At 39.0% G+C, this 16,615-nt stretch overlaps 1 protein-coding gene across 3 annotated transcripts in view; it reads right to left on the reverse strand.

Moving 5' to 3' along the window:
* TMEM161B (transmembrane protein 161B) overlaps positions 1-16,615 on the reverse strand; it is a 79,958-nt gene that overhangs the window by 61,414 nt on the left and 1,929 nt on the right. Inside the window, exon 2 of one of the 3 annotated variants that reach the window (XM_048849442.2) lies at positions 6,535-6,595. The exons of the other annotated variants lie outside the window; for them this stretch is intronic. The gene's annotated coding sequence lies outside the window, so the exon portion shown is untranslated. The remainder of the gene's footprint in view (positions 1-6,534; positions 6,596-16,615) is intronic. 3 annotated transcript variants of the gene reach the window in all.

Raw genomic sequence — 16,615 nt, forward strand, 5'->3', positions numbered from 1 at the left:
AAAAAGTACGTTTTCAACCCAAGTTAGCTAACACAAGCTAACTAATAAGAGGTAAAATCCTCATGAAAACAAGGCAGTCTGTAGTTTTCACATAACATACAGGTCCAGTTGGTGGTCTTAGGTGCTTAGAAGGTATCAGTAAATTTGGGTGTCGGTTCTCACATCCACACAAACTCATCTCCTTAGTAAAGTTATTGTTATGAGACATCACCAAACCTACTAAGGTTATTTGAGTCCATTATGTACATGATCAGGAATTATTGTCATTGACTGTGCAAATGGAGTTCCTCTTTCCCCAGAACTCACCAAAACACCTTCCATACCAGTTGAATGCTTTATTTCTCAAATGGAAAAAAACTACAAAGAAACATCCTATATCAAGCCTCACCATTGCATGGTGTGTTTTGGGGCATTAAAAGTAATACTATATGGTTCACTCCAAACTCACAAACTCCAAATTTAAATTTTCTTTTGTATTCTGAATATCTTTCTGGATTATGTGTGTAAAATACAGTAAAGCAAAGGCTTACATAATACCCTCACACAACATGGCTAGCAAATAGTTCCTGTGTGTGTCGCTATTCAGCATGGTGTAACATGACTGTCTTGATCTAATTTGTGGACAGTTCACCTAACTATTTTATAAAGCCCCGTGGTATGGTTTGAGAGCCTCCCAAAATTATGTGTACGCATAAAGGTATATTTGTTTGTCTCTGTTCCAGATATTTCTAGAGAAAGAAGCATATTTTATTTATTTTGAAAAAAGCTTTGCAGGCAACCTTTATACATCACAAAACCCAAAAAGGATACACATCCTATTTAAAAACAAATCCTTTACCAGTCACCTTTTAAAGCTTTAATAGATTGAGAACAGTCATGGGTTATGGCCTTTCAAGTTCTACTTTCGCCAGTTTGGGGTAAGATTTTATATAAATAACTAAAACTTGTATAATTTATTCTTCACTCAGGTTGTTGTATTTGAGCTATGCTTTTTCACAATTGTAATCTTGGTAAAGATCTGTAACACAGAAAGGCTTTCAGCAATGAGAGAGTGATTTTCAATCTTGGGCACCGTATCATGCCAGACATTTTTCCACGATTTATTATGGACAAGATGTTATTACTTGCAACCATTTTTTAAATCTTAAGATTTCACTCAGCAGTACCCAAAAATACAAAGTTTGTGACTTTAATGTCATGCTGCCACACAGATTGCAGTTTACTTCTCACCATTTCACAATACCACTACTAGTGACACTGCATTCAGTGGTTTAACTTAGAGGATCATGTTTCAATATGTTGAAAAAAATCCTGGTATTTCAATAAAGAAGCCATGAGGCCCTTGAAAATTACTTGAAAGGCGTTCCCCCTTAAATCTGTGAAGCAGCATAACAAGCACAGCATCAGGGGAGAACTTATATAGAACATTGTATATCTTACCATTCTACTTTTGCCCATATTAATTGGTAATTGAAAGTGTTAAAGCAAGCACAAGTGAAATAACCTGAGTAAAAATCCTTTCCTCTCAATTGTTTCTTTCACTGACTTGGGATGTTGTTTTACTAGTTCTCCATTCATCACAGGATTTATCTTCTAAACCAACAAAATTTGCAAGTCTCTCTTTGCAGGTAAAAGCTATACTGTAGTAAGAATGCCAGCATTTTTAAGCACTGATACAGAAGGGAAAAAAAAAAAAAGGTACATTTTCTCAGAAAAGATGTTCCCTAAAGTCTCCTGGGGCAGACAAGATCTGAATTTCTAATATAAAAAGAAGCTAAGAAAAATAAAAAAAACATTCCCAGTCCCATTTACGGACAAAGAATATTTTTCCCTTTAAGTCCAATGTGGAAGCTAGCACAACCATTATGCAGCACTTCATTCTAATCTTTGTGACCTTTCTGCAATATAACTGTGGTACATTTTACATACAAGCCAACCACTCAATAGTTGAAAGACACGCTGTGAAGTTATTTACATTTTATTCCATAAATATACATTAACCCCCCAATAAACTGCATGTGTGCCATACAAGCAAACAAATACTATAAACAAAAATGCTCAAAATTCAGAAGCAGTATCAATTTCTGAAAGGTAAGAACATTTGGAAAATAAAATTCTATACAAAGAGAGACCTTATAGGGAGGAGACCTTACACTGTAATAATCCGTTCAGAAAACTACATGTAGATTCAGAATTGGTCAACAAAAACCACTGCTTCAATACTAATTTATATCTGAGCTGTTCTCTCTCTCTCTCTCCTCACTACCTTTTAAAAAATAATTTCAACTCTGTACTCCAAGTGACAGCACGATTTTTCAGGAATTTGATCATCGTGCCTACAGAGCCTTTCAGCTTCAGATCACTGATACAAACCCAGACCAGGTCAATGGTGACAGAAAGTTGTTAACATCTTACAGCTGCTCAGAGGCATATGTGAAATGAGTCTGAATCAGATATCCAGCAAACAGAACCCAAATCACAAAACTGCCACTACAATTGACAGGCAGCAGAGACACCAAAAACTGAATAGGAATGGAAACTGAACTACTTTTTGAGCCATAGAAATGGTCCTTTCAAAAATCAGATTTAAGGCACCATGGCAGGATAGAGTGGGAAAGTTTATAGTCCCACTATAAGTATTGCACCTGTTCTCTAGATCAATCTAGTTTCAGATATTTGAACTATTTCTCATACAAATCATACACCACTTTTCACCTCACTAAATTTGTATTGCTCCCTATTCCCGACTTCAAAAGCCAATATTCTAAAATTAAATGTCATCGACCATTGTGAGCCGTGTAGCTAGGAACAATAAAGTTTCTTTTGCTTGCACAGGATATAGCACACCTTTCATTAACAGTCCCTTTAATGACAGGTGGAATTCAGCTGGGAAAATGTGTATGTGTTTTTCAGTGCTAGTGCTGTCACCTATGTTAAGTAGCAGGGTAGACAGGGCATGGGAATTTTTACCACATTGTCTTAAACGTTTAAAATGCTAGTAGTTGCCAGTGCATCATTTACACAAGCGCTCTTAACAATGAAGCTGAACTCATGTGGGCAAGAGTGGGAAGTTTTAGTAAAACACAGTCCTAGCACAGACAAGATGCTTCAAGGTTCCTGATGCGGCCTCCTATTCTTGAAGGACCTCAAAGGTTGAGGGGAAAAAAAAGGGGGGGGAGGGAAGGTAGAACAAAGTGTATTCTAGAGATCATGACTTTCACATCCTTACTATTGCAAAAGGTACATAAAACTTTGATAAGTTAAAAACAAAGTGAACAGAAGTAAAGAATGAATAATTCAGATAAAGTTGCAAAACACCTGCATCACTTATCTCAGACAGATAATTGTGCTATGTTTACAAATGAAATGAAATAAAATAAAATGTTATAGATAAATACTTACCTAACACATGAGTTCTCGAAGTACTCTCAAAAAGACATTTCTATATCCTTACTTTATAGAGTGCGGTTGGATTAAATAAGTATTAGATAAGAATCAAATGAAAGCATATTAAGTAAAGATCACCAAAGTTAATAGTTGTATGCCAAGGCTCCATTTCAACATCTCTGTATTGACTTTGTCCAAGGTCATTTTCAGACAAGAACAATGTAGGATTTTTTCCTTTTGATCTCAAACATACATGTTTGGGTTTGTACCTGAAGACCAGATCCTGCAAACACTTAACTTTAAACATAGGCAATTCCACTGAAGTCAGTGAACTACTTACATGCTTAAAATTAAGCTCATAAAATAATTGTTTGCAAGATCAGGACCTTGACTGAGAATTAACACGGATACCCACAGACTGCCAAACATGAAGACCACTATATTCCTGAGAAACTGGCTAGTGGGATCCATAGCAAACTTAGTCTCATCCCTAGAAATACAAATTCAATAAGAAACTCTTTGTAAATCCACAAGTCTCAGAAATAAGATTCTGAAGCAAATGCACAAGAGTCTTCTTTGAAGTTTAATTCAGAACATACATTTACTTTAACTATACTTGCAAACCCACAAAAAAAAAAAGCTGAAAAACTTTCAAGTGAGTTGTAAAAAACACAAGCATTGTGCTGCATTTTCAAAGCCACCAAGGCTCTTAGTAGAATGCAGTGCAATACCCTATATCTTTTCCAGTCCCAATGATGCAACAATATTTAGGGCAGCCGAAAGTTAGATGTGATGGGGGAAAGGACGGGGACTGAAATGCCATCTGACAAGGGACAGGACATTTCCAAATTAAAAATTACTTCCCTTCTGTTCAGTTCAAGGTGGGGAGGAAACAGAGGCAGTATATGGTCATATGTAATACTGACTCAGAAGCATCATATTTTATTTTGAATGGGATGTACTAGCATTTAACATTTATATTCCAGTAGCACTTAGAGGCCAACCATGTTGGGACCCTAGTGTGCTAGGTGTTCTACAAACAGAGAAAATGCCAGACCCTTTTGCAAAGAACTAAAAAGCGGAATATATTCCATGGATGAGACAAAAATAAGACCTGATCTACACTAGGAACTTACATTGGTATAGCTATTTCTCTCAGGGCTGTGAATTCTTCTGTTGACCTAGCTACTGCCTCTTAGGGAAGTAGATTCCCTAAGCTGATAGGGGAACCCTTCCCACCAGCATAGGTCATGTTTACACTGTTGCGCCTTAAGTGTAGAAATGGCCTAAGATGTGTGCAATTCTTGGTCAATCTGGAACAGTAATCACAACTACCCATGTGCCTACTGTTATAAAGTTGTACTTTTCTGTATGTACAGTACAACATTAATATGTACACGTGTATGCTGGAGCTTGCATCTTAGAAAAGCTCAGAGGGTCTTTTCTTATATTAAAGTACAAATCAAATATTACTCAGTGTGTAATAGCAACCCAAAATTAATGTGTGCATAGGTCACTGAGCACCAGGTAGGAAGGACAAGGAAGACAGAGACAGTGATAATTAGAGAAAATATAATGCCTTAGAGGGGACACTTTCATGTAGGCATTAACCTCACAGAACATCTGCAAGTCAAAGTCATATGATTTATATCTGGCAAGTAGGTTTAGTAAGACTGTCTTTAAAGGAAATTTAATTTCTGTATATATTAAGTGTTAATAAATCTAATTTTGAGAAAGGTAACTGCCACTTAGGGCCCCTGAACATTCCCTTTTAACAACCAAGTTTTCCTGGTTTTTGTTGCTTTCTTGTCTCTACTGTTGCGTAAGACAAAGAACCTGGGAGCATGAACAGAATCTGTAAGGGATCTGCAAGCTCAGAGTTCTCTGATGCATATGCATATACCACCAACAGGCTCAGACATTTGAAAATGTTTGCAGCCACTTCCTATCTGAAGTCTGCCACCCCTCTAGACCCACAGAATAGTGCTCCCTGCTTCCCACTGATCTCATCACCACCACCACCTGCTCCTCCTCCACACACCACTGTGGAAGCTTTCCATAGAGAGAGTTGGGGAAGAAAGGGATTCTGCTGTCCTCTTGCATCTCGTGCAGACACCTTTGTAAACTATTTAATACACTGTATCACCAAAGTAAAAGAGCACCACCTTGCTCCCTCTCCAAAGTCCTGGGGCTCTGGGCACGGGTGTGGATAAAAATAGGATGATTTTTTATTTAAATTAAATACAGATTTCAGAAAATGTACCTATTTAAAATTACATTTGAAATTATGACAACCTATGTTGAAGCCTAAATTTACAATAATCTATTAAAATCATTTAAATTATTTTTTTTAAAAATTCTATTAAGCAGTACATGTTTGCTGCCAAAGTTTTAATAAGTAAAACTACTGATCTGATGTAAGTCACTGGCTAAGCACCTGGAACCAGAATCTGATGAAGCTTGGGATAGCAGTAGCCTCTTCTGCATATTCTTTTCATTTCAGTTTATTCAACTAGTTTATTTCAATGATGAGTTCATTCAAAATTAAGAAACCAACTGGGAGTTGAAAGAGCAGAAAAGCTTGTTTGCTTCCAATCTATGATAAGAAGTAGGTGTGAGAAGATGAGATCTACTACTTCTAAAGTCCTGAAGGACATGGTGACTAGAAACCATCAGTTCAATTCACCAACTATAGCTAAAGCTTCCTTCATTTAATAAATCAGTTTTAAAGGAAAAGCAAGTTTTGAAAAACTTTTTGATCAACTTTTTTCTTATGTATCCAGGCATTTAAGGTAGTTTTATTTAACTAATAAAGCAATTTTAAATTGAGGTTTTTGTGCATTTTTAATTGTATTCAGTTTCCATCTGGATAAAGCTGAACACAAATCACAAGTTAAGAATTAATCATCCAGTAAATAAGAAATGCATCATTCATCATTTTCTAACATAATAAAAAATGCAAGATTTAAGAAGCTAAATAAATGTAAGTTAAGCTATAATTGCTTAAATAAATGTGTATAAGTATAGTGCATGCACCTGGTTAGCAAAAAGAAGCCACAGATTTAGTGTAAAAGCTAAACCGAGTTGCAAATCAACATGTTTTAATGTTACCAGCAAATAAAAATTAGATGTCAAAAATGGTATTACCTGTTTCCAAGTCACTGATAACTCGGAAGAAAATTATCTTGAATGCTTATGGATCAATGTCCTAACAGATAAAGCACAAGATGAGATATTAAATGGTGTCTGCTACTGACCACCAAATCACAACAGGGAACAGAATGACTGCCTCCTTACAAATCTATCTATCTACAATGCATAGGAAAAAAACTGCATAATCATGGGGGACTTCAATTGGCGTGACATATGCTGGAAGTCTCGTTACCAATAGTAAAACATCCTTGGACTTTCTAAACATTATAGAGGACAATTTCCTAATTCAGTAAGTGCAGTAGACAACACAGGAGAATTCTTTATTAGAGTGTGTCCTAACATATAAAGGAAAACTGAACACAGAACTAAACGTTAATGGTAGCTTAGATATAAGCAAGCATGACTTGATCACATTTATAATGTGCAAGCATAATAAAGTCTAGACCAGTGGTATATATACTTGGTGCTTTAATAGGGTCAATTTCACAAAGCTGAAAACAACTATAAGTAAAACCAGCTGGATGAAAATTTGCATCAGAACAGTCAGAATGATAATTGGAAATCATTTAAGAACACTTCACTAAGTGCCCAAAGAGTCAATCCCACATTTCAGAAAGAAGGCTTTGCTGCTTAACCGGACAGACAGGAAGAAAGCTGAACTAGTTTAGAGGGGAAGTGAAAGCAGCTATAAAAAATAAAAATATATAACAAATGTGGAAGAAAGAGAAAGTAGACAGTAATGTTTATAAATCAGAAGTTAGGAATGACAGAAAATTGGGAAGGGAAGCCCAAAGACACAAGGAGAAGTCTACAGCCAACACAGTTAAAGACAATAAAGAGTTTTTAAAATATATTAAGAACAAAAAGAATACTAAACAATGGTATTCCATTACTAGATGGAAATGGTAGAATTATCAATGAACTCTTCATTATTAATAAATATTTCAGTTCTGTATTGGAGGAAAAATAAATTAGATAATCTAATCCTATGGTGATAACACACTTTCTATTCCCCTAGTAACTTTGGAGGACGTTAAACAGAAGTTACTAAAATTAGACATTTTTAAATCAGCAAGTCCAGATAATCTGCATCCAAGAGGGTTTTTTTTTTTTTTTTTTTAAGAAGGAGCTGAGGAGCTTGCTGGACAATTAATGTTGATTTTCAATAAGTCCTGGAAGACAGGTGAAGTTCCACATGATGGGAAGAAAGACTATTGTGCCAAGTTTTAAAAAGAGTCAACAGGATGACCTGGGTAATTATAGGCCTGACAGCAATCCCGGGAAAGATAATGGAGCATCTGATATGGGACTTGATTAATAAGGAATTAAAGGAGGCTCATATAATCAACATGGGTATATGGAAAATAGAGTCTCTCAAACTAACTTGTTAGTCTCTAAGGTGCCACAAGTCCTCCTTTTCTTTTTGCGGATACAGACTAACACGGCTGCTACTCTGAAATCAAACTAACTTGATACCTTTTTTAGATGAGATTATAAATTTGGTTGATAAAGGTAACCGTATTGATGTAATATACCTAGCTTTCTGTAAGGTGTTTTGACTTGGTACCATGCAACATTTGATGAAAAACAAAATATAAAATTAACATGGCAAACATTAAACAGAATAAAAACTGGCTAACTGGTAGGTCTTAAAATATCACTGTAAACAAACAATGACCATCAAGAGGGTGTGTTTCCAACAAGGATTGATTCTTGGCCCTATGCTATTTAACATTTTTATCAATGACCTGGAAGAAAACATATCTTCACTGATACAGTCTACAGATGACACCAAAATTGGGGGAGTGGTAAACAATGAAGAGCGGACCGGTCACTGATTCAGAGCCATCTGTACTGCTTCGTCAACTGCGCACAAGCAAACAATATGCATTTTAATAGGACTAAATGGAAACATGTACATGTAGGAACAAAAGATGGAGGACTCTATCCTGGAAAGCAGTGACTGAAAAAGATTTGGGGGTCATGGTGGATAATCAGATGAACATGGGCTCCCAGAGTGTGATGCGGTGGCCAAATGAGCTAAAGCGATCCTGAGATACATGAGGAGGGGAAGCCACAGTGGGAGCAGAGAGGCTATTTTACCTCTATATGTGACACTGGTGCAATCACTGCTTGAGTACTGTGTCCAGTTCTGGTAGCCACAATTAAATAAAGATGTTGATAATTGCAGATGATTTAGCGAAGAGCCATGAGAATGATCAAACAGTTAGAAAACATGCCTTACAGTGATAGACTAAAAGAGCTCAATATGTTTAGCTTAACAAAGAGAAGATTAAGGGGTGACAAGTATCTACAGGAGGAACAAATATTTAATAATGGGTTCTTCATTCTATCAGAGAAAGCTATACTATGATCCACAGGCTGGGAGTTGAATCTAGACAAATTCAGACTGGAAATAAGGCATATGTAAGGAAATAAGTGAAGGTAATTAACCACTGGAATATTTTCTCAAGGGTTATGGTGGACTCTCCGTCATTAAATTTTGAAAACAAGGTTGAATGTTTTTAAAAGTTATACTCTAGGAATTATTTTGGGGAAGTTCTTTGGCCTGTATTATACAGGAGTTCAGATTAGATGATCACAATCTCTTCCAGCCTTGGAATCTCTGAAAAACTTTTCTTTAGGAAAATAACTAAAAAGTACAAATGCAAAACAAGATTAAAATTGTTAATTTACAACAATCAACCTGAGTATCAATTCCATTTTAGCCAATATTGGAGTTTTCCAGGGACTGATGAACCCCATGCATTCCCCCATTTTTGCCAGATACACACTCCATTGATGGCCATGAGCTCCTCTGAGTATCTGGGGGACGGAGAACAGTTTAATATTCAACCCCAAGGCCTGGTTTACACTAGAAAATTAAGTTGACTTAACTACTTTGCTCAAGGTTATGAAAAATCCATACCCTTGAGCGATGTAGTTAAGTCAACCTAACTCCCAGGGTAGACAGCATAGGGTTGATGGAAGAATTCTTCCATTCACCTAGCTACCGCCTCCCAGCGAGGTGGATTACCTATGCCAATGGAAGAACTCTTTCTGTTGGCGTAGGTAGTGTCTACAGTGAAGCACACACCAGTGGTGCTGTAGCATTTTATTAAGCGTAGATATGCCCCAAGTTTATCATACAAATGGCAAGCGATCCTCCCCCACCCACCAAAAGAGGTTATTGTTCTGGACTTTTGTATCAGGTCTTGAATGCTTTTATATTCTCCTAGACTCGCAGGTGATTCATAATTTACTAAGTTTTTCCACAATTCTATTTATAAATTGGCTGTTCGTATTATAAGAAATAAATAGAGTTTTGCTCTAGATGTTCACTCAAGGCCATCTGAGCATACAGGCAACCTATGTTGTGAAATGAAAGCTCTCTTGCAAAAGCGGATGCTAACAATTAAGTGGACTCTACGGTTATCCTCCGGCCAAAGCCGAAGTACTTTCTATTATACATGTTACATCATCACTGAAGCAACTAACCCAGTGAGCACTGGAAGGACCCTCATAATCACTAACACATAGTACAATGCATTTTGGAATCACCTGCCACAGGGAGAACTAGTCCAGAAAGCCTAACCCAGCTATAATGGAAAGAAACCAGATTAAGTTTTGACATTTAGTAATTAAATCTAAAGTGCCCACTCAGTCATGCTAAATGAAAGCAAAAAGCATCCCTAGTGAACATGTAGATGGGGATGGCTGAAGCTATCGATTTCTAAAGTATTTAAAGCTTTCATTTTATTAAAAAGTTAAATTTCTAGTCTTTGTGATTACAAAGATCTCTTTCAAAAACATGGATGGGGCACTATCTTCCCACTTCTGTGAGCAAATCTCTAGTACCTTTTTATACAGCTCTCAACACTCAGACTTTGTCTACACTAGGACTTTTGCGCAGGCTGTTAAGCACTAATAGAGGTATTATTAGCTAGTCTGTCTCTACACCAGTGCTTTCCACTGTTGCAGCTGCATTGATACTAAACTAGAAAAACTATACAAAGAGTTCTTGGGTGGACACACCCTAGAAAAGCAAAGCTAGCAAAAAACTGTTTCACCAATGCTATTCAGAGCCCTAAGAGCAAACAGGAAACTGTCAAGCATCAAGTAAACTTAACTCTCCTCCTAGACACTGAATCTGGAAAGTACAACCCAAAAAAAACCAGAGGAAAAAGGTATCATAGCTGAGAAACCCCTCAGGCAGGTGGCTTTGAGGTGCTGGGAAAGTGAGAAAAAAGTTGCTCTCCTCCTCCATTCCAGCAGCTGCAAGAGGAAGTGGTTCCCAATCTCCCAAATTACTCAGACATTGACCAGCTTGGATGATGATATGAAACACTAAGTTTCCAAGCAGAGTCCAAGGAGAGCATCCTTGACCCTTTGCAGCTGCTAGGTGTGAAAAATGGGACATACTGGGCTTTCCACCACTACACTGGACTTCACAGCCATACCTCCTTCCCCTGCATCTTTCATAGTGGCCTCTGGCTAATAGCTTTAGTTTACTGTTTAACAGACACCTGGTAAAAGTTTTTCAGACTCTGGATTGGGTAACAACCACATAATATACACTAGAACCTAGGCAGAAAGAGAAAAAGACTACTATGATTAGGAACCATGTTAAATGGACACAAGCTATTATTTCCCTGCCCCAATATTCTGCATCTATTTCAAATACAGTTCCAAACTACAGCCTCGATAAGCCCTTAAGAGTGGTGCAAGCATTTTACAACCTTCTGAAGCAGCATTCAATTCTCATCCCTTTAGAAAAGCCAAGCTCAAAAAAGAGGAAAGCATAAGCAAAAAATGGTAAAGCTTCATTTACTGCTTTAAGTGACAACTTTCATGTTTCTGTAATCCTATGTGAATAAAGCTACCCAGCAATAATCTCAACTCAATATTATGCAAATCAATAAGCACTGCAAGTGTCATCTGAATTTGTAAACACTGTAAAGGCAAAGTGTTTTACAAGACCTATTGTGCAAATTAACATCTTTCCTAATACAAAGTAAATCAAAGTTTAATTCTTATTCAATTAAGAATAGAATATGTGAAAATGTTTGCAAGAAAAACTGCTAAAATTTAAACTGTTTTTTTTTTAAACCATATTTTCTATATGCAGTAGATACTCAGTTTCTGGCAATGTCAAAAGTTGCCTGCAGTGTCCTATTTTAAAAGTGATTTTAAATTATTTAACATGTCAAAATATTTTAATCCAAATATTTACACCAAACAACTATAGTAACTGGCTATTCTATGTGAAGTCATATTTTCTAGTTTTGAGCCTGAAGTTTTTAACAGTCCCAACTAGGCTCAAGACTTAACATATTAAAATGTATATCTTTTTAACCACATCTGTTCAAAAAAAATCTCACTTTATTTAAACCAGTACAACTCTGAGGACTAATCCGCACAAAAAGTTTACTGCTTTACCTATAATTACAGCAGAACAATGCCCTACAGCTGATGCAATTATACAGCTATAAATCTGCTCATACCAGTATAACTTATTCCCGTAAAAGAAGAGGAATAATATATACCACTATAAGTTGCTGTACATCAGTGTAACTACATCCACACTAGGAATTGTAACAGTACAGCTATTTAAAAGAATAAAGAAATCACACTCCTAAGAGTTATACAGGTACAAAATGTGCGTGTACACCACGCCTGAATATAGACAACGCCTCACGTAAACTTCTCATTGACATGAATTGGTACCAAGTGGCGGAGTTCCGCAGATGACTGTCAAAAATGGAATGAGGGAGGAAAAAACTCACACCTCTGCTATTTTTTTAGCTACAATTTTCAGCAAGTCTAGGTGACTGATCAGCAATCACGCTACTTAAGACTCTCTTCCTCCCTCTGCCCACATGACAAGAATAATTTCATTTAAAAATATAGTTATGTAAGGTGGGCCATATCTACACAATGAAATTTTACCAAAAAATTCTCTGTAGTTGGACCTAGCATAAACAAAGAATTTTTACAAAAGCCAAAGCTTTGCCTATGCTAGAGTTTTCAGCAGTACTCACACCAGTACAGCTGAACCAGTAATAGTAGTTAGCAATTATAAGTAAAATTCTCTAGACATGGCCAGTGTTATAAAACCAACTCATTCTTCTTGCCTGTAAAAAAAAAAAAATACAACTATATTGGATTCCCTACCAAGTTTCTCTAACATGACTATGGCTATGTCTTTGTGCATTTTTACATCGATAATTAACTCATTTGTGATTAATTTGAACAAAGGATCAATCTAAAGACGATCATGATTATGGCACAATGTGTGTTGACTGCACCAGAGGTTTTACTAACTAGCAGCACCAGAGTAAAATTCATGCTCAAGTTCTACTATCTAGGATCTGTTGTACTGGATAACGTATCTAGATGACGCATTTAATTCTTGCATCAAAAAGGCAGCCACCACTTTCGACCAACTTATCCAGTGTATGTGGGATAAAAGAAAACCAACATTGAGCATCAAGATATGGGTGTACCAGACATTCATTTTGAGCATGCTGTTGCATAGTGGAGAGACTTGGACCACCTATGGTAGAGGTAAGAAAAGGCTAGCCACCTTCCATCCTGCATTCCAAATATCATGTGGGAAACCAAAGTTTCTAACACTGAAGTACCTGAGAAAGCAAAATTACCAAGTCTCAGACACAGACATGTCCTTGGCTTGATCATCTGTGCCCGGTGGACACGACGGACACATTCCAAAGGTCTCCTGTATGGAGAACTTGCAGATGCTCCAACATCATTAGGCCACCCTAGGTTCAATGTCAAGGATGGCTGCAAGAGAAATTTGAATACTTTCAGTGTCAACACTGCAAGCTGGGAAGATTACTCCTAGGGAAATTCTGCGCTACTGTAGTGCAGTAGAAAAATGCACCCCCTGAAGATTTTCTTTGCTTCCTTGCAGAAAATGGTTTCTATGGGGAAGCAAAGAGAAGCTGCACCAGTACTCACTCACCCCTCCCTGGCAGCTCAGCAGCCAGGGGGAGAGGTAAAACACTGGAGGAAGGGGAATCTGGGGATGCCCCAGCCACCTAGGAAGGTTAGTCCCAGCTGGGGCGGGGCACCCCCCGCCACAGAGGGGAGGGGAGGACAGAGACCGAGTTCCCTCTTCCCTGTACACAGAGCAGCCAGGGCTAAGTCAGATCAAGCCCCAGAAACTTCCCCTGGCTGCAGGAAGCTCTTCACCATGGAGAGGGGGTCCAGATGCACTGGGGTTGGGCAGACAGGGGGAGCAGCTTCCTGTACAATTACCCCACCTCCCACCCATGTACCCAGAACTCCCCCCACCAAGCTCTTTCTGCTTAAGGAGCACCCCCCACATCCAGAATCCCCTCACCAAGTCCCCCAAATCTCTACCCCACTGAGCCTCACCCCCTGCATCAGAAGCCCCCCACCCCACTGAGCCCCAGCTATCTGCAACCTGACCCTGCCACCCCAAGCCCCAGTCTCCCAGCCCACCTCCCCCACTGAGCCCTATCACCTTCACCTGGACTCCCCTGTTGAGTCCCATTCCCCCTGCACCCAGAACCCCGCATCAAGCTCCCACATAGAATCCTGGTACACTTGAGGGGATTCTGCAACAAAAAATTTAAAAATTTTAAATTCTGGAAAGTTCTGCATATTTTAATTGTCAAAATAACAAACACTATAACAATATAGTCACACCATATTCAATTATTTTGGTAATGTATTTCGTCAGCAAATAATTGAAAATGGTGTGATTATATTGTTATAGTATTTGTATTTGTCAAGGTTCCTTCCCCACTCTGAACTCTACAGCCATTTAAACAAAACAGAATCTAACGCATATCTAACTAGACTGCTTACTGACTTTTTACAGGAGTTCTGACCTGCATTCCTGCTCTGGTCCCAGCAAAAGCATCACACAGACAGACAAGACCTTTGTCCCCGCCAGCTTTCAAAGTATCTTGTCTCCTCATTGGTGGTCATTTTGGTCAGGTGCCAGCGAGGTTATCTTAGCTTCTTAACCCTTTACAGGTGAAAGGGTTTTTCCTCTGGCCAGAAGGGATTTAAAGGTGTTTACCCTTCCCTTTATATTTATGACAGCGTTATACTGATAATTAAAATATGCAGAATTTTACAGGATTTTAGAATATTGTGCGCAGAATTTTTAATTTTTGGGGGGCAGAATTACCTCAGAAATAGAAGATGCAGATAAGCAACAGGCTACAATGGAGGGCTGTACTGCACCAGAGAGTCAAAAATGCTGAAGATAGGTAGTTGACAGAGAGGAAAGTGGAGAGATGAAAAACGTAGCAGGCTTCGAGCACTAATAGCGTACCAGCTTCTTCTTCTGGCCCTGGCCTTATGCCTGCATTATCTGTGGCAAGCTACTATGACTTTAGAATTGGACTTTTTAAGTGTTTACAATGCTTACGCCATTGTTTTTTAAGATGGACAGTTGCCATTCCATCACACAGCTAAATCAATGTAAAATCTTAGGGGAGACAAGACTGTACTTTTTAACCTCAGTGTAACTAGTCAAAGTTAACCCTACACACTCCCATCTGGGGTTGATCCTGCCTACCTATATCAACGTAAAAGTACAAAGCCTTTTCTCTACCACAGGGGTGGGCAAACTTTTTGGGCCAAATGCCACATTTGGGTGGGGAAATTGTATGCAGGGTCGGGGCAGTGGATTGGGGTGCAGGAGGGAGTATGGGAGGGGGTGCAGTTTGCAGGAACGGGCCCAAGGCAAGGGACTGGGGCAGAGAAGGGGTGCAGACTGCGGAGGGGGCTCAGGGCAGGGATTTGGGGTGCAGGAGGGGTGCAAGGTGCAGGCAGGGAGTTGGGGTATGGAGTGCAGGAGCGGTTCGGTCTCCGGCTCAGCACCACTTACCTAAAGCGGCTCTGGGGTGGCAGCGGCACACACCGGGGCCAGGGCAGGATCTCTGCATACCTGCCCTGGCCCCAAGCCGCACCGCTCTGGGAAGCGGTCGGAACCACAGCCCTGCGCAGCTCCTGAGGGAGGGAGGGCGGGCACAGGGCTCCGCGCGCTGCCCTTGCCACGCCTCCAGGTACCTCCCCCAAAGCTCCCATTGGCCACGGTTCCCTGTTTCCAGACACTAGAAGCTGCAGGGGGCAGTGCCGGGAGGCAAGGGCAACGCACAGAGTCCTCTGCTCCCCCACAGCCCGGGTGCCAGCCAATTCTGAGAGCGGCGCGGGGCCTGCAGCACCACGGGGGGCAATCCCATGGGCAGGATCCAAAGCCCTGAGGTGCCCGATCCAGCCAGCAGTTTGCCCACCCCTGCTCTACCAGGATTTTATAACAAGATAGCTAACATTCATTATCTCACTGTAAACACACACTTTCAGCAAGAAAGGCATAGCCATAGCCTTACATTAAGAGCCTGTCTTCACCAGACTTTTCACTGACAATTAACTCAGGGTACTTAATGTTTGTGAAGGCTTGCATGGACATATCCCCCATATGTGAACGAAGTGATCAAGTCACTCAAAGCACAAAAGTCTAGCATAAACATACCTTAAGGGTCTCTATACAACGAAAACACTACGGTTTTAGGGGTGTTTTGGAAGGGAAGAGGATTAAATTTACCTTGGAATACCACAGTGATGATTTGAGAGCCTAAATTATACAAACTAAACTGCAATACGCTCCAACAATGATAGTCAACCAGTTACTAACTCATGATCCATTTGGCTCTCTTAGCTGCAGCTCTCTTTTTGGACTATGAAAATTTTTCAAACTATATCAGATGTTTGAGCTGCTAAAACTAGAATGTTGAATATGCATAAAAATCTATTATAAGTTGTTACTCCTCTCTTGGCAATATCAAGATGTCTGCTACCAATCGTGATTCAAAGATCTGAATTCTCAAAACAAGTATTCCAGAATTATTTCAGAAGTCTCATTTTTAGTATGTTAACAAGCCCACAGGTTTTTATAAGCTATTTCTTGTGACCCACAGAACAATGAAAATAATAAAAATAAAGTAAAGATGTTCTTCTGCACGTCATTTACCAGAATACTCTACTGCAGGGGTTCTCAATCTTTTTCTTTCTA

Source organism: Caretta caretta, chromosome 5 (assembly GCF_965140235.1).
Source record: "Caretta caretta isolate rCarCar2 chromosome 5, rCarCar1.hap1, whole genome shotgun sequence".
Classification (NCBI taxonomy): domain Eukaryota; kingdom Metazoa; phylum Chordata; order Testudines; family Cheloniidae; genus Caretta; species Caretta caretta.